The following is an 8,007-nucleotide window of genomic DNA, read 5'->3' on the forward strand; positions in this document are numbered from 1 at the left end:
CGAAAATGGTGGGGGCTATTATAATTTGAAAACCCTGTGGCTGGAGAAAACTTGTTCAGGGTTCAACTGGGACTTAGCACAGTAACTAGCAAAGGGTGTGCCATGGGTTTACACCATTGGGACAGTGACCATAAGTACTGCAGCACCACTAGGTCTCTGATCCCAAGGGTGGTTTCCCCATCAAGCCAAGGGTGGTTTCCCCATCAAGGAAAAAATAAAAAGGTAAAAGAATAAAAACTGTATGAATAGTGGTGGTCACGATGGATTTGTGTTAGGGATGAAATTCAGGCTATGTCACAGGGATTCAGCCAGCCAGGTGCCTTACCGGTGTCGCAATGTGACTCGGGTGTGACACCTGGTGTGGTTAAACCGGTACTAGGTGCAGTCAACGCACCCAAGGTCTTAATTGTTCAATTTTGAACTTAAAAAAAAAAAATCTGATGAAATGGGGCTGGGAAGGGGATTAGGGCAAAAAAATTTGCCCCCCCGTCCCGACCTCGATGCCTCCTCTTCTCCGTCTCCAACTCAGCGAGGTGGCGATTTCAGTATGTCTCTCTCTCTCTCTCTCAATCTCTCTCCCACACCATAAAAATGGTTTGATGGGTTTATTACGTGTGGTCGCCATCTTCAATGGCGATAATGAGGAGAATCAGGTGGGTGGTCAATCGTGAGTTGGGGAGTTTCAAGGAAGAAATTAGGGAAAGCAATGATAATTTCTCATTTGATTTTTCCTTTTCCTATGGTGATTTTGATAGGTATTTGTGTTTATAATCGGATGGTTGTTATTATTTCAAAAAATATGTGCTGTTTTAATTGGACATTTTATGCAAACAGGGATTTGATGGTAGGCAATTTTCATGTTGAACAGAGATCATCTGTAGCTTCATTTAGGAATCGGGTGTAAGCTCACCAGAGTGAATATATTTGAGAAATTATGGTGACGTCCGCAAGGCTCAAGTGAAGCCATAAAAGGTTCCTGTCGGAGTGTATATGATGTCTGTTCGAGGGGTTCATGGGTTCCTCTGAATTTTCCAGAGAACAATGAAAGATGAGAGGAGCTAGACCTTATCATGATAAAAGCTGCTGGAAGGAAAATAAAAAAGGTTGCTGTCAGGTAAGCCTACATGTTTGCTGGTATATCTGCAGCGTGGTTTAGTTTGGAAGAAAGTTTAGTACCGAATGGTTATTTTTGACATTTTCATCATATAAGCTGAAAAAGAATAGCTTCACCTAGGCGGTTGGTTGATTAGACATCCCAAAGGTTGGACTGTATCTGTAAATATTAGACATCCCAAAGGTTTTTATTTCATTAGTGTTATTGTTAACTGTTAAAACTTATATATATATATATATACACTCCTGCACCCATATTTTTTTTAAAGTGCCGCATCGCCGCACCTGCACCTATGTGACAGAATCCAGGGAAACAATGGTTTTCAAGGATGTGCATATCCCATGGGGCAAAGGATATAATGGAGGAGGTTGGGTTTGCTAGGAGGGTATGGTTTTTATGGTCCTGTCTATCAACAAAAGGAATATGTGAAGTGCAGACAAAAAGAAAGGAAAATGTGTGTTTAACATTATTTCCATCAACAGCAAACTATGTTGACTCAGGTTACTTAGATGGGGTTCAATGTCAAGGTTTTTTTTTCTGACATTACACAAAAAACAGAGGCCTGGATCAGGAATTTCAGAAAAGAGGGCATCTGATCTGGAATTGTGAGTAAAAGATAGGTGGACACTGTAGATTCTGTGTAGATATGTTGTCTCTATGAGTGACCAACCACATCAAGCACCACAAACAAGTAACAACTACTGTGCACATCCAATTCCACAATCAACTATGAGGATTTAGTTATGAATTTTTTGTTTTATACGGAATTAATCTATTTAATGCAAAGATGGAAAGTCATTATGCGAAGTTAAAACAGAACTAAGATGTGGGGAAAACTGGTTACATAGATAACAACATGCTTCCCTTTAAAACTCTCCAGTTTTGGGCATCCCAAACCTGCCAAGATTTAACTTTAGCCAGCAATTATTGGTTTTTATGCTGGATTTTAGAAGAGGCATGACCCAAATTGGTGAAAAGTTATGTCACATAGGTGTGGGTGTGGATGCAGCGACTTTAAAAAAACTTGAGTGCGGGGGTGCAGGGAGGGTATATATATAATTTTTAACAGTTTTAAGTTAACACTTCGTATATGTGTGTGCATTTATGTATTTATATATATAATATTAGAGAAAAATAGACTTGATTAGGGTTAACTGAATCTACTTTTGGATAGAAATGAACCTTAATGTGGTTAACTTCACCTAACACAAAGGAAGTTGTGTCCAAACGCGGGTGTGGTGCCCTGTTAGAAGAGTCCGTGTTACATAGGTGAAAAGCTAACTCATCCTTGCATTGATAACACCTGCTGGCTAGTTGGAAGCCTCTTGATTCCACTTTTTACCATTTGGATGTCCATTTTGGGACACCAGCATGTAAAATGAGATGGTTTTAGGAGAGGGGCCTTTGATCCAAATAGCCTTTTTAGGAAAATGTGCAGATGGTAAACTCTAAGCTTGTTTCTCAGGCTGGTTTGATAGAAAAAAGACCTTTTCTTCAACCACACCAAGTAATGCAGTCCTTTAAGTTGCATAGCTTGATTTTATTCAATTTATTTGTTATCTCTAGCCAGCTAACAAACCCATTATCAGGAAGATTCCTTCTACGGTCTAGATCACAAATTTATCCATCTCTCCAGCATTCAGTCTCTAATAAGTCTTTCCTTTGATGATGCATATAATGTTGGGAATGGTCATGATAAGATACCCTTCCCAACCAAGGATCATCCCACATTTAGGTTAACTGTGTGTTTCCTAATTGCACCCTGCTGCAGTTAAAGAAAGACTGCAGATGCTTGATCCAATGCCAGATCCTTTCCTCCAACTGGAATTTCCTTTCCAGCTCTATGGAAAACCTAAAATGCCCATCACTGTTCTCATTAACCAACAGCAACAAGCACTCATGAAAAATCTGTTATTTCATTACTTCCAGTGTTCTTATACTACCTTGTGTCCTTTTCACCGAAGCAGGGATCTCACCTAAATAACCATGACAACCTTTTCTCAGTTAGAAAGCAACACCAAACAAAGCATGCTTGACTGACTAGTGTTATTCTCCATATATATGATGGGTATCTTGCTAATAATAATTGTTCCAACATTGTACTGACCTTTGGATGTGGTCCTTCATGTTGAACTTGTGAAAAATTAACAAACCATGATTTTCACTGTGAAAACAGCATCACGAATCCAAAACAGATTCTTTGGTCTAACCACCTACAAAGTTTAATGACATTTCATCGCCCAAAGTTTGGAGTTTTGAAAGAAGTAAAAAACCTGAGCCTTTTCCCCTACATTTTGCCTTTTACACTATTATACTGTTTTAGATATTGCTGATAGTGATAGAGATGACAATTTATCATTTTTCTATTGATTCTTTTCAATATATATATATATATTGGTGGAAAGACATGAATGCACTTAACAACAATCTTATGACATGGTGACTAGGTTCTCAACATTGGGCTATGAGCCATGGCACACAACCCAGCATTCCAAGCTAACCAAGATTATATGGTTAAAACAATCCTACTCCAGCACATCAGAGTTTCTGGGTCTTAGCAGGGTACCTACTGGCCACTATGCCCTGGGACTTAAGTACATAAACAGCAAATATGTAAAGTAGTTTAAATGTTAACTAGGTGGTAACAATGTTCACGTTCCTTCCAAACATTCTATGAAAACTGAAATAGCAAACAATGTAGTAGATGTAAAGACAATTAAAACAGTGATTCTATGAATCACATAATTGAGGATTATAAACTGTCTAATGCCCGATATTACATCACATATAGTACTGTAAAGGAGAATGAAAGGAAGATTTTTCTTTTGTCACATGATTACTTCTTCCCAGAAAGAACACCCAGAGCTCAATACAAAGACCATCCTATCATGAGAAAGAAGCACAGAGAGCAGCTACTGGAGTTGGTAGAATCTGTTGCAGTCTTATGATGTTGTTATATTAGCATTAGCAAATTTTCTACGCTTCAAGAAGGTCCACTTGACAGAGAAGCAGGTCCAAATATGATTTACAGAATGAGGCATAGAAATTAGATCTCATGCTGGTTGTCAACAAAAGTTCGAAGGTTGGATGATTCGAGTGAATCTTGGAAAGCAATTGGCTTTGGTATAATAGCCAACACTCTGAGGCTGAACAGACTTTTAATTTTGTGGTAGAAAGCCCCAAGAGTATATTATTTTCTTCTCAGATCAATTGGACTTGCCAATGACAAAGATGACAGACGTGATTAAGCACACCTATATTTCAAATACATGAGTTAACACTGATCATGACAAAGAAACTGTTGAAGAAACAAGACAGTGCCGGGCATACAAATCAATATATACTCAAAAGAACCGATTTTTTTTCTGTCCACAGAAATGTGAACATACCTTAACACACTTCCCTCCAACTCTACTGAGACATAGTAAATATGGGATGACACGCACAACCACTTTCCTGAGGCAGTGTATTGCATCCAGGACATCAACAACCAATGCATTGTAAACAAGGGCACACCTGTAGCACATAAGAAGCAGAACTAATGACAACACTGAGGAAAAGAAATACCACAATAATCTGCAATAACAATAGGACATAGACGAAAACAGCAAGAATAGAAAAATAAGAAACTCAGAAACAACAGTGTAACAGTCTAACAGACACAACATGCAATGTAATAGTAAAGGTTTTAACAGATACGTTGATGGCACGCTGCCATACTGAAATTTCTGAAGTCAGCAAACCCATCTCACCAGTTTTTACCACATTGAGAATTGAATCAATCCCAAAGAAGAAACCATTAAAAAGAGTAAAAGAAAGAAGAAAGAAACATCGCCATTTTTGAGAGAGAACTGAGATTCATATTCACTAGATTAAAAAGAAAAAAGGCATTATTATTACAAACATTGTGGAGGATTGTTTTACAGAGTTGCTCATAGCACCTTCATCATCATCAATCATTGTCATAGATCATCGATCTTACTGCCAAGTTCCACGTTACCATACTTCATCTATTGATGTACAAGACCCACTTCATTCTCACTTTCATCCCTTCAACCCCTTACCTACGCCTAATTCCAAGATCGTCGCCCCTATTACCCTCACTCCCCACAGAACGAAATCATTTTTTTTTGCAAGAGATCACGAAGCGAATTCGTTCAGAAGGGGTTCATCTCTAGGAGGTAAGTTCTCCTCTTAACCATGGCCTTGGAGGCTTCTCCGAACGGCTCCTCGAAAGCGTTCGCAACAAACGCTTCCGTAATCTCCTTCTTGATCGGCCGATCGATGGGCCTAATGGCGACGAGCGTCGCCCCCTCCAACGTATACCCTGACGCAAGCTCGAGGCGAGGGGCGTACCAGAGCTTCATGTTCAAGGCCGGGACCTGCGTCCTGTTGGACGAAGACGACGAGGGGGCGACCGGCGCCTGCCTGAACTCTGCCAGCTGCTCCTTCCCCATGCAGAGCATCCCCTGCCCGTCGACATCGGTGAGAACCAGGCTCTCAAGCGTTGGGTGCTCGGCGACAATCTGTTGAAGGAGGTAATGCCGGGCAGAGGCGGCGATCAGCGAGGTGATCGTCCAGACGACACGCAGCTTCAGCCCGCCGTTGGTGTAGAACGATTCCGGGATGCTCCCCTGATCCTCTGCGGCGGCGGCGGCGGCGGCGGCGAAATTGGGCTCCCTCTCGGCGGCGGAAACATCGGGCGGGCCGGCAGCATCGTGGCCCCGGCGGAAGGAGGTGGCGCCGAGGATGACGCAGCTCTCGAGCGAGCTCCCGAACTCGGCCTTCCATTTGAGGAGGGCATCGGCGTCGACGCCGAGCTCGCCGCCGGGGAGCTCGATCCGGAGGCGGCGGATCTCCCTGAAGTTGCGGAGGACCTCGCCGGGGGAGTGGTGGGAGACCTCGGCGAGGATCACCTTCTTGGGGCCGATCATCTGCTGGATGGCCTGGATCGGGCGGAAGATGCTACCGAGGAGGAGGCGGAGGAGGTGGCCGAGGACGCCCCTGGACTTGGGGCCGCCGGCGGCATCGCTATCGCCGGAGATCACGCAGTCGACGCGGACTATGACGGAGTCGACCTGCGGGACGAGCGAGCTGAAGCGCTTGGAGACGGCGCAGCAGCGGCCGAGCGCCTTCACGTCGCCGACCTTGTTGAAGATGAGCAGCATCACCGAATTCGGCAGCCGGTCGAAGTGGTCCACCATCGAAGCCCGCGCCGCCTTCCCCACCTCCCCCTTCGGATCAGACAGCATGCCTCCAGTCCACACGATTCCTCTCTTCCCCCTCTCCAAGTCCCAAGTCCCAATCCCAAATGGGGGAAGACGACGATCTCTCTCGCTACAACTGAAACCCACTGCTCCTCACCCACCACCCCTTCTTTCTTTTCTCTTTGAGAGGAAGGAGGTAACAGGAACAGCGTGGACTTTCTTCTTTTTTTTTCTTTCCTTTTTCTGTTTTTTGTTGTACTCTTTTTCTTGTTTCGTTGGAGGAAGGGTGTTGATGGCGTGGAGGCACGATCCACCGTTCGAATCGAGCTGCCGGATGAGATTTTTCATTCGTAATGACGAAATTGTTCATTATGGTTTTCTCTTCTTACTAGAGTACCATCCTAAGCTTTGGCGGTGGACGGAGGAGGATGACGGGAAGGGGGATTATTTTGGCTTTAGGAAATGACGAAATTGCCTTTATACCGAGCAAATCCTTGGAGCGATCGGTTTGGTTTGCCAGCGACAGCTGGACCCCGCCGATCATGGGTACCGTGTTTTTTCCATGACTTTCTGTGAAATTACAATTTTATCCTTTCCACTCGCACACTGGAGGTCCTAGCGCCCTAGCCTAGGTAGGTGTATCAAACCGGTCGGACTTTTATTGGACCAGGATCCGACTATGATGTAATGGCACCAGGGCTGGTGAGACTTAGGGCACATTTGAAAGAGAAAAACATGTAGAAAAAATGATGCAAAATAAAAAAAATTCTATGGATTTTCTGACCCTTTCAAACCAGAAAGACTTTTTGGCTGGAAGAGTTTTTTTCTAAAAGAAAGTTTTTCCCTTGTTTATAGAGCATTAGAAAAATAAAATGAAAAAAATGAGAGATAGAGAAACCAATACTGAAGTTGTATAATGATTACATGAACCAAACCTAGCCCTTACGTGATAAATTAATATTTTTATATTCTTTCACATTGAAAAATTGCATATTTTAATTCAAACTCTTAGGCCGACCCCTGACAGTACAATCGCCCGTTCAAGTTGTTTTGCTTCTTCATGTTCAATCATATTCGTTCCAATTTTGTTGCTTAGCTCCCAATGTCACAAGTCTCATTTTTTACGAAAATATACTTAAACAAAAAAAAAAGCTCTTGATATTTTGAAAAAACTGTTTTTTTTTTTAATATCAGGATATATAAAAACATTATAAATTGTCTAAGCAACACTAAAATGTTTAAACAATTGCTTTCGTTGCATTATTATTATAATGAAATCATGATCATTATATTTAATTTTGGAAATATCACATTCTTGGTACTATATCAGCATTTAAAAATAACATAATAAAATCTTGAAGTTTCCAAAATCTTAGCTGTATCTGTGACATAATGTCATTTGAATGATCTTATCTTCTTGAAGCTTATATTTTCTCAAAAAAAAAAAAAGTATAGAAATAGAAAGAAATTTTCTCCAAGTAATTTTCAACTCCAAGATATCTTTGAGAATTTGATTGTTACATGTTGCCGACACCAAATAGCTACTAGAAAACTTTGTTCTAATGAATCTGTCATCCCCATAGCTATCAGTATGGAGAAACAACAAAAAAATCATTAAAGAATCAATGCACGAATAAAACCGTACACATTCTAAAAAAATGGACAGACCAATGTTGTCAGTATCGG

At 41.7% G+C, this 8,007-nt stretch overlaps 1 pseudogene across 1 annotated transcript; it reads right to left on the bottom strand.

Moving 5' to 3' along the window:
• Nucleotides 1-4,951: 4,951 nt before the first annotated feature.
• Nucleotides 4,952-6,549, bottom strand: LOC149831492 (F-box protein At5g46170 pseudogene; annotated as a pseudogene). The gene has a single exon (XR_016433022.1). The product of XR_016433022.1 is annotated as an F-box protein At5g46170 pseudogene (transcript).
• Nucleotides 6,550-8,007: the final 1,458 nt, after the last annotated feature.

This window comes from Nuphar pumila, chromosome 7 (genome assembly GCF_984573655.1).
Source record: "Nuphar pumila chromosome 7, dmNupPumi1.hap1.1, whole genome shotgun sequence".
NCBI lineage: Eukaryota > Viridiplantae > Streptophyta > Magnoliopsida > Nymphaeales > Nymphaeaceae > Nuphar > Nuphar pumila.